The sequence below is a fragment of the Anser anser genome (assembly GCF_964211835.1).
Source record: "Anser anser genome assembly, chromosome: 12".
NCBI lineage: Eukaryota > Metazoa > Chordata > Aves > Anseriformes > Anatidae > Anser > Anser anser.
The window spans coordinates 8,966,619-8,992,266 of record NC_139733.1 but is presented as its reverse complement, the minus strand read 5'-3'; the positions used below and the strand labels follow the sequence as shown (position 1 = coordinate 8,992,266).

Here is a 25,648-nt window from a genome sequence, read left to right as displayed (position 1 = left end):
GACTTTGAGGATTTCTCCAAGGCTAGCGAGGGACCACCAACGTGCCAGGCTGGGACCTAGCTAAGGAAAGCAGGTTCTGCGGCACTCCTGCAAGGACGACAGCTCACAGGGGCCACCCATCTCCACCAGGACTGAAGCTGTCACTGCTCTGCCCTGAGGACACTTGGAGAGCTCTCCTAGCTGCCTTCTGGTGATAAACGGTGTGGATTCAGTGAAGCCCAGCCCAGCTAGTTTGGTCAGGCCAGCCCGTTTGGCAGACACAGTACTTTTTACAAGGGTCTAGTGACTGTTTGGATAGGAGACATGAGGGAAAACCAGGTGCTGCAGGAAGTGGTTTGGGTGATTTAGTAGGTGGCATCTTCCCTGCGAGTCAGCAGTGTGCTGAACGTCCTTGCAGGGAGTTCAGGGCCCCACGCTGCCACAGGTGTTGCCATTTTAATAACATCCCAAGCCAACCACTTGTGGTCACCCAAGATCCCACTCCTTGCAAGCGCGGAGGTGTTAGCTCCAGTGTCCTGACCAAGCTCCAGTTGTCAGCAATTATGCTCTGCTGAGCCAAGAGCTGCAGGAATTTCCTCTGGACACATTTATTCTTTACTCTCTCTTCCTGCTATGACTACTGAACAGTTTTCCCAGGTGCCAGAAAAGAGCATTTACATACGTGCATCAGATACAAATACACTGAAAGCCCTTTTCTTGTTTTTCCCCACGCTCATTCTCTATGGGCGACCAACCCTAGTGTCCTGTTTGCCTTGTATCCCTGCTCCTTCCATATGTCCCTATCCACGCAATTGCCAGCTCTTTCATCCCCAGACATAGGATAAAAGCAGACCAAGGTGCCCAATGCTACTATCATGTGCATTTTTCAGTCCAAGGCCCATGGACCATGCACATCTGGAACTGGTCTGATCAAAGCACGGTGCAACTTCCCTGCTCACCTGTTGGTTTTGCTCTTCTTCCTTTGCCTGTGGTTGTTCAGGTCACGGCCACCACTAGCTTTGGCTGAACAAGTGCATCATGCCGCACCCTGACGGCTGGTAGCATCTGACCCACTCTCCATCTCCGCCCAGGGAACAAGCACACCTCAACCCTTGGTGAGAGATCCCAGCTGCTACCAGAAAAGAAATCACAGAATCACAGAATGGCTTGGGTTGGAAGGGACCTTAAAGATCATTTGTTCCAACCCCTGCCAAGGGCAGGGACACTTCCCACCAGACCAGGTCACTCAAAGCCACGTCCAGCCTGGCCTTGGACACCTCCAGGGATGGGGCACCCACAGCTTCTCTGGGCAAATAACTTATTATGAGACCGACACTAATGAAAGATGAGATTGTGACTTCAGATGGACTATAGCCATGGAAAACATTTCAATAATTCACCATCCTGAAAGTAAAGTATATTACTGGGAAAGAGGTCTTTTCACAGCGGCATTAACTTCTGTGTAACCAGAGCTGATAGCAAAATGGGACTTCTGAGCGGTAGAGAATCCTGGCGTTTCCAAATGCATTTGAAAACCAACCCCCCTTAAAAATTATTTGTAAACATAAAATATTTTGTTTCAGCATTATCTCTTTCAAGAAAATGAATTCTAAAATTAAACAAAAACACAAAATGCTGAAACAAACTGCAAAACCTAGAGCAGAATGCTGGCAAATGATTCAGTCACATTATTACCTTCTGTGAAAACGTTTCTATTTTGGCAAAACCACATTTTTTGGGGGGCAGGCAGGCTGTTCTGCCAGAGGCTTCTGAACCTGCAGCAAGTTGTAATGGAGGCTGAAGCCAGACATTGCGTGGGAGGCAACATTTAAACTGTTGCAGTTTGGTTTTTCATTTGAAACCACTCCAAGGGCGGTGGGGAGGATGTACAGGAGCATGAATTGCTGTTGGGCTCTTTGGCTGTCTTGCAAAGTCACCCTCAGTGCCTGGGCAAAGCACGGCTGATGCCAGCGAGGCAGCAACACTTGCACCAAGTGGGGTTATCTGGGAAACCCCTACTAGATTTCCTCTTGAAGTGAGAATGCCATCTGGGCAATTACATCAAATTTATCTCAGTAATTAAATGCAACTTCACTCACACAGCAGATGCATTTGCGTTGGTTCATCTACACGTAGCCCAAGAGGTCACTGAGGATGCTGTGCTGGTTGCACAACCTTCAGCCGCTCACAGGGCATGGGGTGGCAGCTGGAAGGGACTGTCACTGCCAGTGGGGGGACAGCACGTATCTTCGTTATGGAGCCAGGCTCTTCATGAGGGAAGAGTGTTTCTTTGGGGTTGATGGAGGAAAGATGTGCAAATGGCATGAGCTTGCTAGCTCTGACCCTATGCAGCTCATGCAACGCAGCGCTAGATTACAGTCACATGCGCACCGAGTCTCGTCTGGGACAGCAGGAGAATGAAACCTCCTCAGCCTCCTTTGGAGGCCACACGGGCTTCTGTGCATCTATGGACATCCGTGCAACAACAGCCTCTTGCACAACTCATCCTCAGTTCCCTCCCTTGCTGTTGAAACCACTGCAGAAATCCCAATGGGAAACTCTTCTGGGATGTGACCGCTCATGAGACAACAATCCTGCCTGCTTTGGCCAGGCCGGGAGGTCCTGCTGCTGGCAAGGATGCTCTGGCCAAGCAGAGTGAGGAAACACCTCTGAAATAAACCTCTTTTGTGGTTTCACGTTAAAAAGTCGGTTATGTTATCTGTTGTGTGACATGCTCAAAACCTACCACAGATGACTAAGCAGCTGGGAGTTACTGGATCACAGATCGTATAATCCTTCTTGTACTTGGCAGCATGACTTGTTATGATTCATAATTTCCAGGCGTATTAGGATTCACAAAGGAACGTAACAGAAATCCTCAATTTTGCAACAGGAATCCTCATGTGTTTAGATCCTTGCACACAATTTTGGTTTAAAGACCTCAGGTTTGGGTTTGCTTGCATTCCCCTCTCATGCAGAGTCCCCATGGAGAGGCAATAAGCTGAGGAGAGGTTTTGAGTGCAGCACCCTTCTCCCGAGCAGGAGAGGTGCCCCCCATGCTGCAGGTTCTCACGCTGGGTGGTGAGGGCAGGAAGCCTGGAAGGGGGTGCATAAGAAGGAGATGTTATTAGTGTTGAGGGATGGAGAAATGGCAGAGGAGAAGCAACAAACTGCTCTACCTCCACAGCAGCTGGCTTTGGGCTGGAGGTGAGTCACAATGATGACATTTGATTTTAAGCGGTAGCCAACACAGACATGCCATATTTCGCTGCTTCCCAGGCCAGGCTTGGCAAGACAGTGGAAGCATTGCAACCCGTGGGGAGCCCAGAGCCTGTATTCCTCTGCTTTCTTCACAGTTCTCTTGTTGCAGCTCTTCAGGCCAGGGCAAAGTCCAGCTGAGCTGCTGAGGATGAGCAGGAGTAGTATCCGTCTCCCTGAGCATCTAACTGGGAGCAGAGAACCAATCTGGGAAAAGAACAGGTGGGCCAATCCAGGGAAGGAAAATCCTTCAAAGACTGTGCCCTGCAGAGACAAAAATGCTGGCTCATGAAGATCCCGAGTGCAAGCTCATGCAGGTAGGCAGCACACTGACAGAAGGAGCTCAACCTGTTGCTCCTGTGTCATCTTCTTCCAGAGGTATCTGCTCCGGCCACTTGGCAAGAGAGGGAACAGGGGAGCTGGACCCCAGACCAGATGCCATGCCAGTCTCACCTTAGACAAGAGAATTAGCTGCCTGTGGATGTGGCTGGATCTCTGGAGAGTGTTGCAGCCACCCAAAGAGAGACTGACAAGTCTCTAATATGAAGAGGAGGCAACTCAGAAGTCAGGAATTGTAGAATCATAGAAGCATACAGGTTGGAAAAGACCTCTAAGATCATCTAGTCCAACCTTTAACCAACTAGTACTGAAGTCCACCACTAAACCACGTTACTGAGTTCTACATCTACATGTTTCTTGAAAACTACCAGGGATGGTGACTCCCCTTGGGCAGCCTATTCCAATGCTGCACCACCCTTTCAGTGAAGAAATTTCTCCTAACATCCAACCTAAACTGCCCCTGGTGCAATTTGAGGCCACTTCCCCTCATCACTTGGTGCTTGGGAGAAGAGCCCGATCCCCACCTCACTGTAACCTCCTCTAAGACAACTGTAGAGCGTGATAGTGTCTCCGCTGAGCCTCCTCTAAGCTAAACAACCCCAGCTCCCTCAGCTGCTCCTCGGAAGTCTTGTCCTCTAGACCCTTCACCAGCTTCACTGCTCTTCTCTGGACACGCTCCAGCACCTCAACGTCCTTCTGGTAGTGAGGGGCCCCAAAACAAACACAGCATTCGAAGTATGGCCTCACCAGAGCTCGGTACAGAGGGACAATCGCTTCCCTAGTCCTGCTGTTTCTGATACAAGCCAGGATGCTGTTGGCCTTGTTGGCCACCTGAGCACGCTGCTGGCTCATATTCAGCCAGCTGTTGATCAATACCCCCAGGTCCCGTCACGCTGGGCAGCTTTTCAGCCACTCCGCCCCCAGCCTGTAGCATTGCATGGGGTTGTTGTGCCCCAAGCACAGGACCCAGCATGTCCGCCCAGGGTAGTTTGGGGAAGAAGAGCTCCAACCTCACTGCCTTCTCTGACGATGGTGTAACCTTCTAAACTAAGCTCTGAGGTAGTCATCTACAACAGTTCCTGAGTCTCTGAAATCCAAACAAGGTGGTACGGCCACTGTTTTCCAAAGCTCACTGTGCCATGCACACACTTCAGCCTGGATCCAATACTGACCCCAAAAGGGAAGCAGCAGCAAAGCTGGGGAGATGATGGCCCCACGCCCATCCATCCTGATGTCATTACACATTTTTCTTTTGAGAGGCACCAGTGTTGCCAAGCCCACGGGTATAAAATCCCATTTAATATTTCATTTTAATCAATTGCTTTTGGTAAGTGCCTGTTGAGGAATTCATGGCAGCATTTTCTCTTTGACACATAGATAGCTTCAATTATGAAAGATGGCTAAAAATAAAAGGAAATTATACTGTTCAGACATCTCTGGAGGTGGAGACAGGAGGGGGAGCTGTCAAGGAGAGCCAGGGAAGAGATTTTGTAAGATGTAAAGAAAAGCTACTTATTTTTACTGAAATAAAATGTCAAGAGGAAGCCTAACTTGAGTATTTGGAATCTGCTACTCACCTTCTCTATTAATAATTTAGCCTCAACTATGTGGGGTCTGAGCCAGAGTACCATAGTTTAAAGTCATGGCAATCTCTTTCTCTGACTGCAGCTGGTTGGACCACCCTCCTGAATCTCTCAGTTTTACATAGGGAAACAAAACAAACAAACAAAGAAACAAACTATATATATATATATATATTCATGAAGAAGCCCAGAATTTAACACTATGAACAATCTTTTGGGGCTTTATTTAGTGGGAGAGGCTCAGGCTAATAACCCAGGGCTCATTACACCCTCAGTGAGTCTACAGGATGTCCTGATTTTTGTATTACATTTACATTCTGTATCTGAAATGACCTGGATGAGAGCAGAGCTTGGACCTTCAATCTTTTATGGATGGAGAGAGTTATTTCTCTGGAATTTCTCTGTTATTTTTAAGCAGCCATAGCAGGCTGCTTAGCTTCTCCTATGGACCACAGTTGGACCCAACTCAGCAGCTGCACATCTGCTAGGCTGCAGTAACCATCTCGGTGCATACGTGTAGACATTAGCAGTATTTCTAAGCTTCCACCTCTTTTAATGATGGCAATATAATCTGCATCACCAGGGGTTCCCCTTGAGCTAAGGGCTCACACCCCAGCTCCCCGTTCCAATGCAGTGGACCCAAGCTCTGTCTGAGAATACAGCTAGACCCATGCGAATGAACATGGCCTTGGGCAGTGGTCACCTTTCTGGGCAGGTCCTCAGTGGACAGACTGCCCTGCCCAAGCCATGAAGAACATCAGCATGCTGAGAGGCCCATGATGTAAAGAGACGGGGATGTGCCCGTTTGCTTAATGAAAGCTGAAATCAGTTCAAGCAGCCCGATGCAGCCTGGCTTCAGAGCATGTTCTAAGCAGCCTTAAATAAGCAATTGCTTTCAACACAAACCAGCTTCCTCCAAGGAAGTACTACACAGGTGTCAATTTGCCAAACAAAATATGGACAACCTCCCAGAAATCAATGTTTACAGGAAATTTCAGACACACATTTGCATCATCCCTTTAATTACATGATGCATGCTCACTCAATTCAACAAGCTTCTATCTTTAATATAGATCAGTGTTAGTAACAAAAATAGAGAGAAGACGTAAAGTTGATAGGGAACGTTGGAGTTCGGGAAGTGAAATGAGGAATATCCTCCAGACAGACTGCGGGCTGTCACTGCTGAGTGTCACAGAGCCATCAATGTGGTACATACATATGACAATAAGAGGTGACACGCAGAGCCCTCACCAATTGCACTGTCACTTGGACTGCGCTGGGAGCAGACCATGCTCTGCCCCACCCCGTACTGAGCTCCAACCTCATTTAAGTTCCTAACTGAAAGCACATATAGCGTACTGAGTGCTTCTGACCTTCTCTGAGGCCTCAGGTAGAATGTAAGGGCGAGAAGTGGGGAGCTGGGAGAAGTTACGCTGCAGCTGTAGAAGATCCACGGGTTACATCTGTTGTCCACTGCAAATCAAAGACACTGGAAGAAGATTAAAGTCACTATAAAAGGGCACAGTCTTGCTTTGTAAACAAGAGCTGAAAAGCCTCTAGACCTTTTTCCCCTCCAGAGCACCTGTTTTTACAAGTCGTTAGCGAAGCACTCTGCTCTGATTGGACTGGGCTGTATTTTCTGAGCCACCTGTACTAATTTTAAATGATCAAACCCTTAATTAGCTGCATTCTTTGTTGCATTTTAAGCAGCCATTTTAAGTTAAAAATATTGCACGTTTGGTGCATTTGGAAACATTCCTATGTTAACCCAAGTGGAGCAGCATCTTCAGCACAGTGTGCTTTCTGCAAAACCACCGCTAACTATTGAAAGGGTGCAGGCGGTCTCTGGTACAGCCTTGCATTAGCAGGTGTGCTGAGCCCTGGGAGCGTGGCGTGCTATTGCACACATTTCAGCCCTGTGCAGTTGGCATGTGCAGCCTTGTGCTTTTGTTGTTGTGTTTGTAACACACCGCAGAGGAACACTGCGGAGTGGTTTCAAGACAGGCATCTTCTCATTGCACACGAGCAGCTTTTTATCAGGACTATTCCTTGCACTGGAAGTTTGCTTATGAGGGCTCCCTTCCCTCATGAGCTGCAATGGAGTGCAGAAAAATGCTGCCCCGAGAGGCTATGGAAAATAGGAACTGTAATGAAGCTGGATAGCAAGGGAGAGATGTTCTGCAGGAGCTGCGATGTAACTGGGCTCATGATCAACACTGACTTCCAGAGAAGAATTCAAACCTCCTGTGACAAGTGCATTATTTTCCACTATTCTTAAGCAAACTTGTCATCTCTCTGCCAGATCTAAAGGATAACGCTTCAGACGCACATGCTTCATCTGCAGTCTTGCCTGGCAAGTCACAAAAAGCCTGGCACAAAGTACAATCGGAAAGAAGTTTTGTAAAAAGCCACAGGAAATGACACAGCATGGCACAAGAGTGCCTGGGGAGTTCTGCATGCCCTGCGTGGCTGTCCTGGGTGCAATAAGCTGGCAAAGCTGCAGTTATTTGATACACACATGCTCCTGCACAACCAAAAGCAATACGTGGGTTTGCCCTGGCTTTAAAGGGATGGCGCTGGCTTCTCAGAGCATGCTAGACTGGGATTTTCCTCCCAAAGGAACCCAAATCCCTTTAGAGCCCATTCACCCTACATCAGTCTTGAATAAACACTTTAGACCTTGGGGAAGCACTGAAGTACAGTAATATTGAAGACAGAAGATAAATCATCCTAGAGATGAGAACTGTGTGTGTCACATCTAAATGAGCTGCTGAAGACTGTTTCCCATATTTCATGTGCCTTTTCCATGCAGTGAACAGGGAGCTCATCTCTTCGCTCAGTGGATGCCAGCCTCTAGCTAGGAAAAACCATTTAACTTTAAGAGCACAGCGTTGCATTAACAGATGAGCTATCAGAAGACACTGGTTTGTGTGCTTAGTTTGCTTTATTGAGGCAGCAGTTGGGATGTGCTCATCTCAGGAGTGTTGCTGGATCTCACTTGGTTCTCAAAGGACCGATAATGCTGCTGCTTCAGGCTGGAGCTGACCAGCAATCAGCACTGGGGTACAGCAGAGAGTAACTGGCTGCTGGAGGGGCTCTTTGCTCACAAAACCCTAAGGAGAAGATGTCATATTCGTATGCTACCAGTTCCATTAAAGCTAGCTGTGACAGCAGGATTCCCATCTTCTGCCCTTTGCTTTCCACTTTTTCTCTTACTATTCCTTTTTTTTTTTTTTTCTTCCCAATGAGACAAGGCAACTGTAACATCACCAGAAGTATTTTCACCAGCTATGTGCGACCTCAGCAACTACTTGGAGTCAGAGATGTCTTCAGGTACATTTCAGGATGAAGAGCATGGGGGAGGCCAGCCAGCATTACAAGACACATAACAAGGAACGGTGCAAAAATGGCCAGGTTTAAGCTAGCCTTTTGTGGGATACGTGCTCACACAGTCGGGGGAAGGTCTGCTGAACTTGCAGGGGAGGCAGCCCAATGGTGGCTTAGCTCTGGCAGAGATGTACATGCGTCCTGGGACAGACATAGGAGCTTATCTCCAGCAAAGAGCATACTGAGAACAAAGAACAAAATGTCTGGTGGAAATAAGAGGATAGAGAAGACACAACAGAACATGACAGCTTGCTCCAGATCCATCAGCTAAGGATCCTGGAAAAAGAGGGTCTAGAAAGGATGCAGTAAGGTTGCACAGTGTATAGTAATTGGTGTGTTTTGTTCAGCACTGAACTGAGCAGAGCACAGGGGGTTCCTGGCTGGTGGTGCTGTGGGGCTTGAGCCAGCCTTCAAAGAACATCCCTTAGAAGAACACAGAGAGCAAGATGAAATTGCCATTCATGCTTATTAGAGCCGCTCAATGAATGAGGAATTCAATTAAGAAAATGTTCCACTGCAGGAAGCTCAAAACCTAAGATTATCATTATTGTAGAGGAAGGAAACATTTTTAATGTATTAATTTTTTTAATGACATCACTGCAGACAATGCACTTGCTCTTGAAGCATACGCACCAGTAAGGACACCAGTCCTCGGCCATGGGGAGTGGTGGCAGGAGGTTCTCTGTGGGACACAGAGCTCTGGAGTACACCAGGCCTGGATGACAGCTCCTGAACTGTTGTCTGGAAGAGATGACAGCACCAGATGCACGTTTCTGACCTTTAGTCTTTGCTTCCGACAAGCTCCATGTCTTTTCACATCAAGAGCCTGACCTAGATGGAGGTCAGGGAACCTCCCTCAGAGCCCCATGCCAGGGCATGGATTTAGTGCCAACATCTTCCTGTGCTTCCTGTGGTCTGTTTGCACAGTGACCAGCAGAGATGATTCAGGAGGCATGCAGGGGCGTCCCCTCTGCTGCCTCCGTGCCTAGGAAATGAAGCAACAACTCAATGCAAAGCTAAAGGTGTTCCCAAGCATCTGCCCAGAATAAGTCTGGATGGGGGAGGTGGGCATTTTTTTTTTTTTTTGCAAGGAAGAGATATCACATGGAAAACTAGGAATAGAATAAATCGCAGGGGAAGGAGAGGAGGAGGAAATAGCTCACAGGACTTTCGCATTTTCCAAACCCTGTGTCACTGTTTTAATTAATATGCCACTGTTTTAATTAATAATTCTATATCCCCTTCTGCAGCTCACGCAAAGGAACAGAAGGAGGATGTATTCCAGGCACGCAGGTACCCAGGGAAATGAAGTGATCGTTTTAATGTTTCAAGCTTCATTATGAGGCTCTAGCTCTTACTCAAAAGTTGTTCTCTGCTAGGAATTATCCAAACTGCTACCTCAGGAGGTCACTTTGAAGCTGGGCAGAAATAGTACTTAAAATTAAAAACAAAAAAAAAAAAACAAAAAAACACACACACACAAAAAAACAAATCTGTTGTTTGGAGGTTAATTAAAATAAATGCACAAACACAATCCCTGGCAATAACATTTCCATGCAAGGCTGCTTTGTCACTAACGTCTTCCACTGAGCCTGCTTCCCTTTTTTTCTGGAGTTCCTGCAAATTCACGGCCTTCTATCCTGATTAGAATCATAGAATCACAGAATATCCTGAGTCGGAAGGGACCCACAAGGATCATCGAGTCCAACTCCTGGCTCCACACAGGTCTACCCAAAAGTTCAGACCATATGACTAAGAGCACAGTCCAAACGCTTTTTAAACTCCAACAGGCTTGGTGTCATGACTACGCCCCCAGGGAGCCTGTTCCAGTGCGTGACCACCCTCTTAGTGAAGAACCTCTTCCTGATGTCCAGCATAAACCTCCCCTGTTGCAGCTTAACACCATTCCCTCGGGTCCTGTCGCTGGTGACTAAAGAGAATAGATCGGCGCCTGCCCCTCCACTCCCCATCGTGAGGAAGCTGTAGGCCGCGATGAGGTCTCCCCTCAGCCTCCTCTTCTCCAGGCTGAACAGGCCCAGTGCCCTCAGCCGCTCCTCATACGTCTTCCCCTCTAGGCCCTTCACCATCTTCGTAGCCCTCCTCTGGACACTCTCCAACAGTTTCACGTCCTTTTTGTACTGTGGTGCCCAGAACTGCACACAGTGCTCGAGGCGAGGCCGCACAGCGCAGAGCAGAGCGGGACAATCCCTTCCCTCGCCCGACTGGCGATGCCGTGCTTGGTGCACCCCAGGATACGGTGCAAGAGGATAATTCATTTTTTTACTCATTTTCTTTTTTCTTGTCCTTAGTGGGCATCAGGTGGTAACTGCCCCAACAGGACTGTGCACATCAAAGGAGAACAGGTCAGAAAAGAGTCAGTAAGGGGACAGGGGTACTGGCTGTGCCACCGGAGGAATGGGCTATTCGCTGAGCTTACTGATTTCTCTCTTTCTAGGCCATTCTTACTTGCAGCTCCACCAACTCCTTCTCCCCCACTCTGTGAAAAATGCCCATGAAAAAATTGGTTTTGTTTACTTGCTTTTCATTACATTTCTTGTTGACCTCACTGAAAGACCAAGCCTTTCTTTTTTTTTCAGACTAAAGAAACAAAAAACTCACAAGAAAGAGCTTTTTGAAAATACTGAGCTACCACTGCATCCCAAAGAGAAGGAACAGAGTACCTGACAAAACCAGCAGACCCAGCCTTTCCCCAGGTGCTCTCCCACCCCGACCTGCCTTCCAGCGACCCCAGGAGCCGGCGAGCCGGGACCTGCCCCACATGGGGCCATGCTGGAAGAAGCTTTGCGGGTGCTCAGATGAGAGGCGCCAGCAGCATGCGAGCTGCTCATACCAGCCTGCAACGTGCTCTTGAGTGGGCAATTTAAAATGATCAAAAGGATGAGTCAGAGGAAGGATTTCACAACGGATCTGCCCAGGCACATGGCGTCCAGAGAGGAGCATGTTGGTGTATGACACGGGGCCAGCCACAGGCCTGGTGAGCTGCTAACTGTTCAGATGCCTCCAAATGGATCCGAACATTGTCACACAAAAAGCCAAGGGCACCATCCTCCAAAATCAGTGTGAGGAAGCATCAGGAGCTTCTCAGGAAGGGCTTTTTGGGTGCTCCTGTGTGGAGCCAAGAGTTGGAGCCAACAATCCTTGTGGGCCCCTTCCAACACAGAATATTCTACGATTCTATGACTTGGAGAAACCCATGCTAATTGCTTGAGACATGGGGGGAAAAAAGCACCAGAGGCTGCCCAGAAATAACATCCAGGACAAGCATGGGTGAGGCCAGGAGGGGTCTTGGTAACACAGAGTAAAGAAACCAAGTGGGCAGTGGGCTGGACAGATTGCCCCATGGAAGTGTGGGTTACCACGATCTCAACGAGAAAGGATGAAATGGACTTCAAATCAGGCTCAGATGCTGCCATAACTGAGCTGCAGAAACACTCTGTGGGTGTTTAAAAGTGTGAGTGCTCACGAACCAGACACAAAAATGAGAAGGCCCAGGAAAATGTAAAAGGAAACACCTGGCTAAGAGAGAACAGGGTATTTCAGAAGGTCTGTTGTGTGGCTCACAGTACAACAATCCAACTGCCCTCACACACCCTCTGAAATTGCAGTCTTTGCTGATTTTATTTGGACTGAGCTAGTCCGCAACGACCCAGAGTTTGAAATCAGGATAAAATCCCCCACTGCCTCCAAAGACAAGAAAAACTCAAAAAAGAAAGCACAAGCAAACACAAAACCATTTGCTCTTTCAACACCTACGAGCATATTTTCCTTTTTACGATCCATTTGGAAAACAGTCTTTTCTGAAAAGAACAAATATAATCCTCCAGTCAAGCCCCCCAAGGCATGGCCCTGCTCCCAGAAGCAAATCACCAGCTTTGGATCTGCGTTAACAGTATGAAGCTTACTGAGGGTGACGTGTACTGCCATGCACTGAACACACCTTTGGGTAACGCGGTGAGGCAACAGCCTTCCTGAAACTGTGTGCTGCAGCTTAGGCCTGGCCGATCCCACTTGCTTTAACCAACACAATGATGACAGCCCACCACCCCACGCCTACTGTGCTGGAGAAACCCTCCTAAAATGTGGTGCTTGCCTTTTTTTTGACATTGCCAGATGGCTCTCCAGAACATCCTGGTCTCTCCCTTGTGGATGTTTTTCTGAACAGCCTTTAGTAGTTGCTCCAGTACAAGGTAACTGGTGGAAACTGGGGGCACATCTTTGAAGGATTTCGAGGACAATCAAGGTGTAAACACAAAATAAATGTGGTTCTATATTAAAAATACAGCTGAAGGGTGCTTCACTTCGTGGGGGGCCTTTTCTGAGCAAAGCTACACTGCTCTATTACTACTGATGCAGTCAGGCAGAACAGTGGCTTCTCATATGGATGGGATCCCATTTGCATTCTGATTAAAGCAAGAGAAAATTGACAGCAAAGTGGAATTAAGAATATTTATGAATCCTATTGGCATGATGTATGTGTCTCCCAAGTAATGGAAACTGAGAAGGAAATTGTGAAACTTCAGAAATCAGTGAGGGAAAGGAGACAGACTGCAATGATTTTTCAATGCTTTATACATTTTTTGTGTGAATTTGATGCTCACAGAAGGCAGTAATCATAACAGGCATGAAAGAGATGGTGAATATCGCAGTGCTTTTTCTAGAAAGATCTGACCATCTCAAGATGTCAAAGTACTTTTCAAACTCAGGGCGGTCTTAACTGCATTAGGGCATGAGCAGGAAGAAAACTCAAATACGAAACCCACAACAGATTCAAGAATGACTGGATCTTACATCTCTCTTAATGCAGAACATGTACGCACAGTGCTTTAATTTCTACCCGCCAGTATTTCCCAAGGATTTGTAAGCAGAGAGAGCACCATGGCACAGCTCCATGAAGAAACCAAAGAAGAATGCACTTGTTTCCTACTCTACCTGGAGAAGATTTTGAACATAAGAGGTTAGATGGCATTTCCAGTAAGTGACCACAGGGGAAAACACAAAACAAAACAACAACACTAAAGAACAGGTATCCAAAAGCACTAAAAAGCACACAGAAACTAACACAGAGCCTGAAATGCAAAAAGAAACTTAATAGAGTATTAACGCAGCACTTAATGAAGACTGGTTGGGCAGAGATGCAACCCAGGTGCTCTAGACCAGCTTATTACTCACCTTATTAATTTGCATTGCTTCCTTTATTGGAGAATGATTTATTGTGGTTCAACACCAACCTTTTCTTAATCAACTTTAAATAAGTTGAAATGAGCCTGATTTAAAATTTAATAGACATCTATCCACCATTCTGCACCGATGTGACTGGTGTAACCTCACCTCCATTTACACTGGCGGAGCTACGTGTGTTGGCAACCTTTTCAAAACCGAGTTAATATTCCAGCACAAAGCACTTTCAAAGGAGAACTGCATTCCTTCCGACTTCCAGGAGTGCTCAAAACTATATCAGATTTGGCTTTTAAAGCCTCAACGCTCTGGTTGGATTCGTGCATACCAAGGTACATTCATATTGCTAATTGACTTAGGTAAGCTTCCTCTACAAGCCTCAATGTGTTTTATGAAATCACACACCCTGTTCATTTATGGCCTGTTTCCCAACATGCTGGGCGTAGTGTTGCTTCCATTGTTCTCAATTGGGCTTCCAGAGCTCAGCATTCCCCCATTACATGCCTTAAGGAGCACAAATAACCATTTTTCCCGCAGTTCTGCAGCTCTGATGTAGCTCCACCAAATTTCTGTTCCTCCTGTGTTTTGTCTCTCAACAGAAGAGTGACACAGGACGGAGAACCAGCATTCAGGAGGCGCTGGTGATGCCACATGGCACCCATCCATGTCCATAAGAGTTGCTGTCACTCTGTGTCAGTGTTTGGCCATGCTGGATCTGCCGGTGAGTATCACAGTTCAGCTTCTGCCACCTTTCCCACCCATCACAGCACCACACCTTGGTGAGGGGCACCACTAGACTGGCATCTAGATCCACTGTGCTTCCCCATGACCATTAACCAACAAAAGAACAAAGAGGTACATCCCAGCCAAAGTCCCCCCTCATCTCCTGCTGAACCTTTGGCCATTGTGCCCATCTGTGGGCTTTGCATCACGAAATAGGACTGAGAGGACTGCGTTCAGCTAGAGCACTGGAAATGCAAAGAGGCTGCTTCACTCATTATCCATCGCATGGGGTGGCCCAGATGTTTCATCTAAACCAGTTTCTTTTCCCCACATGCTCCTCTGTGAGCTAAAGCTGGCTCCCAAGGAAAGGCTCCTGCCTTTAAAACTCCTACCTATAACCTCTTTTATGCATATTTTGTCAAAACCCACTCTTTAGGTGTGACATCTGCCCTTGTCTAGCCTGCTTTTGTTTTCAGGTTGCACAGACGCTTCCCTCGCCTTGTGTACTGTGGCAGCTCCCTGCAAACATCTCCAGCACAAGCATGGGGCTGCAGCTGGAGTCAGATCTGTTTGGGCTAGGATCCGATTACAGGAAACGGCAGCCTGCCCCGCAGCGATCATTTCCACCTTTGTTAGTTTTTGGCTTCAGCATCTATTTTGATATATGCCAAGATCTGAAAGCTGTTAGTAAGGAAACGGAGGAGGTGAATGGCTATGCTTTAACCCTTGATTGGCAGCAATGTTAGGACATGGTGCAGGGTCCCTGCGTTGGTGTTAATACATTTCTATAACAGAAAGAGGAGCGGAGCAGAGAGGAGGAGTGGAGAGGACAGGACAGGACAGGAGAGGACAGGACAGGATAGGACAGGAGAGGAGGAGGCACTCTTTGCACAGAAAAAGCAATCACTGAACTATTTCCCATTGCTAATCTGTGAACATGGGAAGCAGCCAGCGCCCAAGACTCTTCTGCTGAGAGACCCACAAATGAGGTACAGTGGCTTTTGTGATGAAGGAGCCTCACCAAGCCTGGATGCTTCCCGTGTGACTCATTTTTGTGCACCCCCATTTCTGGACAGGTAGAGTCTGAAAACAGAGCTTTGTGTCCACGCCCAGCAAATATACGCATGCTTTTGAGTTCCCTTCACACTTGTCAGAGAAGCATCAAGAAGTTTTGCTATTAACCAAATATGGTCCTAAGGGACAAAACAATGACGAGAGGAGCCCAAGAGTTGAAGTTGGGCTTTACTTTTTTTGCTGGCATTGCACCAAAAAACATTTCACCCCTAGCATTTCAAAATGCTACCTGATTGCTACAGATAAAGCAGGAACAAAGATGCAAAACTGGTTTAGAATGTACCTGATAATTCCCTTTTAAACTTCCACTTCAGAGCAAAAACTCTCTTGCTTTGAAATAAATGTCTCCGGTCAGGGAGGGGAGGGGAGATGTGCCATTCTCTTAATTAAAGTTTGAGCTGAAAAAAAGGAAACAAATTTCTGTGGATTTACAACCCAAACAGTATGTAATGCTCCTCCCCTTCTCAGGAGCTGGACAAATTCTTCCCCTGCACTCAGGGACTATTTTAATTGCTCCCCCTCCAGCACATCTCTACTCCATAAAAACCTGAAGAGAAAATATGGAAACAAACTTTCTGATGTATATAACTGTGTAGTAGGGTTTTTCCTTTGTTCCTAGTTGATATAGTTACATTTTAGTTTGGTACAAGCTTAACCGAGGTAACACTGAAACAGGAAATGAAACCCCACAACACAAGGTTAAAGATGAAAACCAGGAAAGCAAGGGAAAAATAAAGCCAAAAGGAACTCTAGCAAGGGACACACAGCAAATTCCCTCCAAATTAATGGTGTAAAATGAAGGCAGATTAGGTCAATCACACTATACAGCTTTGTTGGGGCTCTTCTCTAGATGAAATACATTGGCTGGGGGGCTTGGTGTATGGGATCGATATTGGGGCTTTCGAAACAGGATTAAGTCACCAAGTTGCCCTTAGTTCACTTGCCAGGAACTGGGAATCCTAGGCAGTCTGGCTTCCACGATGTAATGAAAAAGAAGAGAAAGCGTACAGAAAAGCCCAAAGAGGCTGTTAATCTTTGTACCTCACTGGACACTGAGCACAACACTGAAAACATAACAGGAAACTATCCCTCAGCAATAACAAAGCCAGGAAACAAGCAATAAAGCATCCAGCTACTGCCTAATCTAACATGCATGAGACAGCCACCACCTCCTGCAGCAAGTGCGGCAGAAAATGGAGAAGAGCATCTGCCTCTCCTGGGAACCTCTGCTACACCATCGCTTCCCAAGCTTCGCCATTCCAAAGCCAGAGCAATGTGTGCATGGCCTGCTGAACTGAAGATGGTTGCTGCTGCTTGGGGTACCTGACACCATCAGTGGCACAGGAAAAAGCCTCTCACGGCCTTCCTGGAGAGGAAAACTTCAGAGAAGCCATCTGTTTGACACAGCACGTGTGCACGTCACCTGTCACTGAGGAACACCAGCTCTGCTCAAATAATTGTCATGAAACATTGCAAACGAGAACAGGGCTTAGTCACTTGTTCAAGTCTTATCCACATTTGTTTTTACAGATGTGCAGTTCATGGAAATGAGATGATTAGCTCATCAAAGCATCTGTCAAGGGGAGAGACAAACCAGCTTTTTGCAAATGCATCCAAGTGACAAGACCTGTCGGATATGGGCTGCGGTGAATCTCTCTGAGTCTTATTTTTGAATCTATTATAATCAGCCTTACCAGCTTATTAGTTATCTCCAACACATCAATGAGGAAGGGAAAGATAAATATATAAAACCTTGTCAAACATGGCAATCTGATCTTTTTTTTCCCATGAAGGATGTATATCCTTGCAATTTTACATCACTTCTTGAGTAAGAGCTGTACAGCTTGGCCTTTGCTCCTGGAAGATTTTAATGGCTTGCCGAACCACTTGAATGGACTAAGTTTCTTTATTTTTGGATTCTCAAATTGAGACACCTTAAAAGGAGTGATTTTCAGACATCCGGTAGTCAGCAGGGTTTGCAAATCAAGAAAAATAGCTTACATGTCTCGTGGCTTTTCTAGATCAGGTGAGAAAGGAGAGTCAGAAATTCAAAAGCTCTTGACTAGGGTTTGAGGGATTCAAATTAAACACCAACTTCTACCTCAGACTTCCTGCCCATCTCCGGACAAGCCTCACCTACCCTCTGGAAGATGGAGGGCAGCGCTTCACCTGCTGCACCCCTGCCCGGTTCCCTCTGAGGACGGTCCCGCTGCCTCAGGCAGGATGCAGTGCAGGGTTTGGCTGGAGCCACGCTGATGACAGGGATATATGGTGGCAATCAAGTACAAAGGGCTGTTTGGTGGCCTTCGGGAGATGAGCCACGGAGCACACAAAGGGATTTTTTTAATAACGACAGGTGAAAGAGCTGGCACTGAAAGGGAGATTACTCATTTGTTCTCAGACCTTTGTTGTTAATCGCACCACACCTACGATGAGAGCAGCGGAAAGCCGTTGGCTTTACCCCATGGCTGGGTTGGTGCCACTCAATGCTCCCTCTTCGTCTGCGAGCAGGCTGGTGACAGAGAGGAGCGAGGGCCGAGCAACGCCGCAGCAGGCCTGCACAGCGCGGGCCCAGCCGGCACTCGGCAGGAGGCGGGGAAGCGAGCCCGGCCAAGGAGAGATGTAATGATTAGAAATGAATGGAAATGACACTGCCTGGGCACGAAGAGGCCTGTTCATGAGGGGAGAACGGGGCTATCAAGTAAATCAAGCATTAGCTGCCGGTTCCGACTGGCACAAGAAGAGGCAGCGTTTGGCCTCCGGCAGCCACAGGCATCAGGCACCAGTGCGGGGAGAGGCTGTGCAGCCCCTCACCGACCTGTGCAGCTGCTGCTCGCCTCCCATCCCTTCACCACGTGAGCTTCTCTCCTTGTTTTTGCTAAATAGCTCATTTTCTTCTCTTTTTCTCAGGGAGGAAAAAGAGTCTGATCCCCAGAACATCTTCACAGAGGAGGGCTGGTTTTCACCATTTCCCCAGAGCAGGTCAGGGCTAGGAGTTTCAAAGGACTAATTGTTACTCTTGTTGCCTAATTTTCTGCTAAAGAAACGCAAAATAATTGTATTTAGGAGGTGCAGATTGGCTAAGAGCCTCTTTTTCCCCTTCACCCACTCATGTCACAGGGGAAAGAAAGCAGCTGCCACACATTTCAGGCCACCATTGATTCATCTTGGCTCATCCATTGACCAGATAAAACAGTACATCTCTCATTGCAGCAGAGGCAGATGCCTCCTGGTGATGACCACGACCCTTTAAAATGCCCACAGTGCCTATCATGCTCAGATGCTTCCTTGCTGCAGCTAACCCAGCCACTGTCCTCCCCAGGATGCTCCATCAAGGCACAGGCTGGGGTAGCACTGCTTTCCCAATGCTCCGTGTTATCTTATAAAGCAGAATAGACTACGTTTAGTTTGGACACCACCCATACGCATGATTAACAAAGCTTTCTACCCTCTTCTTAATGCTCTGTGCACCTTTCACCACTTTCCTGGCGAGCACTGGATCTCTTCTGTGCGACACGGATGACAGGAGGAGGCCTTTGTGTAGGCAGTTGGGTAGCCCGTCTGGCCAAAATGGCTCTTCTCCCTCCATCCCTCTTGTCACGCCTATCCCAGTTTCCATTAATTCATTTCCCCTTCCTATGCCTGAGAGCATGTCTGAGGTGTCCACCTTGCCCTAGGCCATATTCTTTCTTCCTGCTGGCAAGCAGACTAGGAGCAGCAGCTTGCTCCCTCGCCCAGCAGCTCTCCCCAGCCACCTTCATCCTGGGATCTCTTGCATCACGAATATTTGTCAGGACATGCAGTGGTAGATGATTCAGTGCAAGCTTAGTGGTGTGCGGCAGACCTAAGAGCTATGTGGAGGCTTTGGAAGGTCCCTCCTAATGACTTCACTAGGTGGGACGTAGAGCACTTACAATGCGGGCACATGGAGAGGGCATGCTGACAGTCACCTTGAGTAACAAAACGCAGCAGCTCAGATCTTCTCATCCTGTTCCAGCTACTTTGTGCCACTCACACAGCACCAACCCTGGGACTAAATAGACAACTATACTTTCCTTAAACACAGAGGTGTTCACAGCACGTCAAAAGCACGATGGCCTGCTCCTTAAAAAAAAAAAAAAAAAGGAGAAAGAAGAGGAAGATATCCATCAGCTCCTGAACAGTACAACCTCCCTACGGGTCAAGCTATCTGTAAGAATGAATTACCTGCCTCTTCCTCTTGAAGCACAGCTCAAATACCAACTTGGTTGCTCCCTCATGCTTCACCATCTCCTCCCAAATGTACCTGTGGCTTATACCAGACTTGAGAGAAGATGTCAGCGCTTGTCCTCTCCCGTGGGAGCCTTTGCCCTGTGTTTATAGCTCAATCAGGAGCCTGATACCAGGCAGGGAGGGGGGTATGCAGGGGATGGAGGAGAGACCCAGGGGTGTTGGTGATGCCAGTTAGCTGCCCTGAAGATCATGTGCTGACCATGATTGACTTAATTGGCAGACAGGACAAATCCCATTTTTTTCTCTTTAAACATCCATGAGTGGCCTAATAATAGTAAGTGAAAGGACAGAAAAATCTAAAGTGTCCAGCAGCTTACTGGACTTCAAGGAGAAGCAAGTGAATAGCATACTTTGCATTTTCACCATTTTTTTGCTCATTTCCCTTTTCATCCAATCCACAAAAATGAATGGAAATACTACAGCGACTCCGAGCATCACAATCCTTTTGTAGAAAACACCACATTGGGCCTGCTGTGACACAAAACTGGAGAATCAGTTAATATTGTTTTTCATAAAGTTGGGAGAGCTGGTCCCCAAGGGCACATACCAAGTCACTTAGCAGCCGTCCTGCCATAATAGCTTTCAGCTTTCCAATATAACTTTCCCTGGGTTTCCTCCAAAAGTTAATAAGACTAAAGGTGCCTGAAACAAGTTCATTCTATAGAATTTCCCTAACTTGCCATTGCACAGCAGATGTGGGACTGCAGGGCTAATACATTTGAGGGTTTATTTGTTAACTAGGTGGTCTGGCCAGTGATTGCTCACGCTGCTTCCCTTGCTGGAAGTGTGCACAGCTGGGCAATCTCCAAAGGCAGCAGCGGTACCCCCAAGCATGACCAGCCACACTAGATTAGCAGTGAACCCAGGCCACCCATCCACATCACGCAATTTCCAGTCAACCTTCCATAACACTGAGAGTAGAAGTGCAGTGAGTAGTATGAGTGGTAACAGGCTTGGATTCATCAAAGGAGCCTAAGTGAATACGGCACCTGGTCGCTACTGAAAGTCATCAGGAATTGGGCAACTCATTGCTGTAAGTCAAGTCAGAACCCGCAACCCAGCCATTCCCACCATAACCAAGCCAACCCCAAAGGTAACTCTCAACTTATCACTGTGATTTGGGGATTAAAAATCGATCTTTTACACACAGAATTTGTACCAGTTGTCCAGAAGCAATGCGGTACTCAGAAAGGTCAAACCCAAATGCCTTTGCTTTCCTTATGTCACTCAGTGACTTCTCAAATAGTTATTATCTGCATGAAGATTATTCTGAGTGGTTTATTGGACAATTATAACTTGTCAGTAATTAGCATAAAATGACGAGGATTTAAAGGCAGGACAACCCATCATAAAGGACTTTTGAGACACAGCTCTTATGCTGGTACTTAACACAGTATTTAAAGAATGATTCATAAACAGCTAGAGGTCAAGCAGCTATTTTGTATAATGGATACAAGAAGGGCTGATAGTATGATTTACAATTCCAAACAGTTTCTTGCTCTTGAGAAGACAGTCTTTCTCTTTGTCTTAATGATAACCAACTACTTCACCTTTGGAAAAACAAATCTCCTTGCAATACACACCTGCCTTTTCATCTGAGCTCTTTAGAAGGTGCTAGGAAGAGAGCAACAAAGACAGTGATTGACTACATACTCCAGGCCCCTTCTGTGCATCTCCTTCATTAGAAGACATTTGAAAAGAAGAGGAATAATTTTACTTTACTCGAGGGGGTCTGCATGAGACTGCAGAAAAGGTGTTACTTCTTGAAGGCGTGCCTGTGGATATAATCCTTCAGTCACATTCTTTCCATTCTGACTTTGACAGCAAGTGGGTTTGTTCGTCATCTGTCACATTGGGCCATCAGGTGATTTTCCTCCGTGGTTGATCCTGAAATTTGGACCCCATCCCCTCCCACGTGAGGGTCTTCCATGCTATTTTATGCAGAGAAAGTGGAGCTCAGCAGCATGGGGACTTGCTCTGTTCTCTGTAAAGACTCAAGATCTTTAGCAAGAATCTTGCTACTGTCATGTAGGTAAGTATACAAAACCTGATACAACAGCCTAGAAGCAGCCAAGTGATCCCAAGTGTCCTCAACCCCATTTGCCATTGCCAAAATCTACTGGCTAAAGCTCCCCAGTTCCATTTCAACACCGAATTTCTGCCAAATCTCCAATGTCTACTTCTTCTCGTACTATGATGCAATCCTTCCTTAGACTTACAAACCCATTTCCTTCTCGGTTGCAGGGGATTAAATTTCTTTCAGAATCAGCGGAAGCAGTCTGTGCCCTTACAAATAATGGATTGGTATTAGGGCAAATACACCTCTGATCTCATTCATCATTTGCTTCAGTCCTCCTGGTAAAATAGCCAATATATCAGTCTTTTGACAGTCAGCACAGACTTCTTAATGTCTTGGAGGAAAAAGCTTTGGCATCTGGTGTAGCCACTGCAGCTCCAGCAGTGTGGGAACATGGGGTGTTGAGGACAAAATTCCTGGATGCCAGCAATCCAGTTATAATGACCTGTGATGGCTTTCACTGAATGTACAACAGTGGAGGCCCTGAAAAATTATTCATTTTCACGTGGCTTCTTACCAGTAACCTTCCTGAGAGACCTGAGGCTTCTTTGCTGCAGGTTCATTTGTATCAGCCCGCTCCTCTGAATAACTTTCCTTCTCACATGTCTCATCTGTGAAGTGGTGCAAAAGGGTATTAAATAAGCTATCATCTCAGTTAGTGATAATGAGAAAATTGAAACAAGCTGTTCCATAAATGTGATCATTATCTAGTAAATTAAATGAGACATTCAAAGTGTCCACCCAGCAATGGTCAAGGAACTTCTCTTACTCAGCATTTCTTTTATCTTGGAGAGAGAAGAAATGATCAAATCTCCCACAAACCAGAGACTTCAATGGACACACTGTCATTAAAATCATCTGGCTTTCCACACTTGCTGCAACGGACCCAGCACAGTAACTACTGGCCATTCACAGCTGGAAGAATTCATCTCTGGGAGTTGCTGGTGCTAACGGCTAGTTAACAGGGACCAGATTTTTGAGGTTTGTCTTCCTGAGAGCAATGCTGGAGACACCGTATGTCACCAGGGAGCACAGTGAGAATTGCTGTGGTGCACATCATACCTGAAAACTCAAGGCAGATATCCAGAGAGGAAAAAAAAAACCCACAAGATTCAAAGGCCAAAAGTAGCAGAACAGTTTTCCAATAGGTGGAAGAAGGAGAGGAGCAGTCTGAGCTTTGCAACTGGTTGTTGCCAGGATGGCACTGAATATGGGGAAAAAAAAAAAAAAAATCAAGCTACGTCTTTCTGTCTTCTACCTAAATGCCTTAAACTATAAGCCTCAGAAAATAAATTTACTTCAAACAAAGGACTGAGGAAATCAGGAGTTCATACTTTGTCTTTTGTTTCACCATGAAAAACCTGGGCAAAAGCAAAGTAATTTTCTTCTGTGTTCCTCTTTGTAGTTCTGTTAATCGTGTTTCACTTTCCAGAGAGGAAAATAAAGACAGTCTTCACCCCAAACCAATTTCTCTTTGCCCTGACAAAAGCTGACCAGTATAAGTGCCCTCTCCTAGGCTGGTTGCTTGGCCCCATCTCTCTGCTTCCCTCTGCAACATGGGGTTGTTTGCAGGAGACAACAGGAGTGGCCTACGGGCTTCTCTAGGGCAGGGGTAGCTCAGCGGGGTGGTGGAAATGCCCCTGGTCCATGCCAGGTCAACCCATTCTCTTCACCCCAGTTACCAACACAGCCTGACATGGGGCTGGCCAAACCAGCAGCATGGGGTCTGAGAAGGATCTGGCCCCAGAGTGGAGGAGCCATCTCCTAACAGGAGCCCTGCAGAAGACATTCCTGCAGATACATTTCTAGTATCTAACTGTGCTTCAGCCTGCAGATGCTCGTCAGATGCTCTCAGTGAAGCATAGCAGCTCCAGGTCTTTTGTAGCTTAGACAACAACCTCAGCAAACCACGAACAAGTGACCAAACCATGAAATGCAGAGCAGGCCCACGCTATCCCCAAGAAGCCAAAAGTGCCTTCAAGGAGGCATGTTGCAGCAGAAGTAGAAGGCACTGGGCACCTTCCATGAGAGCGCTTTGCTCTGGCAAGGCCCCCGCTCTTCCTTTCTCACAGATTATCCTTGGGATGGAGTAATAACACAGGTGAGGGGCACAACGCACTAATTAGGGGGTCTGGAGCCATCTGAGTTAAAGGAAACCTCGGCATGAGGGCAGGAGCTGCAAGCTCCAACTGGCCATTGGAGGGCAAACTGCTCCAAGCATTGCTGCGCCGTTCAGGATCAGCATTACTAACTCTGTCTGCAGCCAGCCTTCTTTCTTCCAAGATTAACCAGGCCAAGCTTCCAAGGGGTTTTAATTGTTTGGAAATTTTGGAAGGGCTCTAACAGGCTCTATTTCAACCAGACAGAAATGTTGGAAAAGGCAGTGAGTGAGGCTGGACATGCTGGGAATGTCCTGCAGCTCCCAGGTCAACACAGGAATTCCTCTTTTTGCTGATGGCAGAAAAATTACTGCAAAAAATGACAGTCAAAGCAGGCTGCTGGCGAACATCAGACTGTTAAAAGTAGGGTTTGTGCTTATCCAGGTTTAACTCTTAATGTAGAAGGCAGTGATTTCTTTTTGGAGAATGGCCATTTTCGTGGCTGGTCAGTTTTCAGTACACCTTCCGGCTGGCCAGTAGTTCTGATGGCAATAAGCAGTATTGATTAACAAGGAGCAGATACTGGAGCCCATCAGCACAGAGAGGGGCAAGCTGTCAGACAACGACCTGAAGATCTCTTTATCCCTCTGGTTTTGCCCAGCAGCATCTCTCTCCTTCATCTGTCTGCACACGTCTCCACTCTTTAATTTCACAGGCTTTTACCATGTATAAGCAGCAAAGTGGCTTCTTGGCAAGTATCTTTGCCTTCCTTTATTTATTGGTCTATCCATCTGCAGATGTGGCCTCCAACAAGCACTTCTTACTTAGCATAATGCTAGGACAGAGAAAAGACTGTCATCCTGAAAAATGAGAAATACCCTCATGTATCTCCTTCCTCTGCTCAATGAGCAGAGAAATAACTGGAGCTTAGGTCAGTTACAAAATGAGGAAGCAGGTGGGCCTGTACCTGCTCTCTCCGGCCAGCTGTTACTGCCATCTGAGAGCCCTCAGAGAGAACAAACGCAGCTGCTGTATTTCTCCATTCCTTGAAGCATCGTGGAGCAACCGACTGGCAAAGCTCATCCAAACACCAGTGCTCAAATGGATTGTCATGGAAATATCACGGTTCACAGTCAAAAGGCACAGATTGCAACTGGGTTTGACAGGAAGGCTTCTAAGGCAAAGTCAATCTGGGACTGGCTGGCCTGCTGTTGTGCCCCTAGTGCAGAACAAAAACCAAGCCACAAAACTTTTGAAAGCTGCCACAAAATGACCTTCACACCTACCACCACCTCTGCTTGGCAGAGCTGGGTAACAAACCCACCCTGTCCCTGCTAGGAGGGACCAACTCGTCCTGGCTGCGATTCTCTCGGTGACCATGTGGAGCTGGAGGTGCAAACGTGGCAATGCTCCTTGCAGGCCTGGCCACCTTCCCATTGCTATTAAAAGTTCTGCTTGAGTAATCAGCCCATGAGGGTCCGGCAAACTCCAGTGAGCACCAGCTTGACTTGGCAGGTGGACACCTTGCCTGGGCTGAAATGAGAGGCACTCGTGCGGAGAGGCTGGTGGAAAGAGAAACCAGCTGGCATTCAGGGCAGGGAGAGCAAGCAGAAACCGGGCACCAGGCACAAGGGCAGCAACCAGCTCGTGGCTGAGCCTCT

General features: G+C 47.0%; 1 protein-coding gene across 1 annotated transcript in view; it reads right to left on the bottom strand.

Annotated features, from left to right (window-relative positions):
• Positions 1 to 25,648, bottom strand: part of LOC310880476 (uncharacterized protein) — a 300,941-nt gene that overhangs the window by 33,687 nt on the left and 241,606 nt on the right. Inside the window, exon 19 of the mRNA XM_083796312.1 lies at positions 939 to 1,108. The gene's annotated coding sequence lies outside the window, so the exon portion shown is untranslated. The remainder of the gene's footprint in view (positions 1 to 938; positions 1,109 to 25,648) is intronic.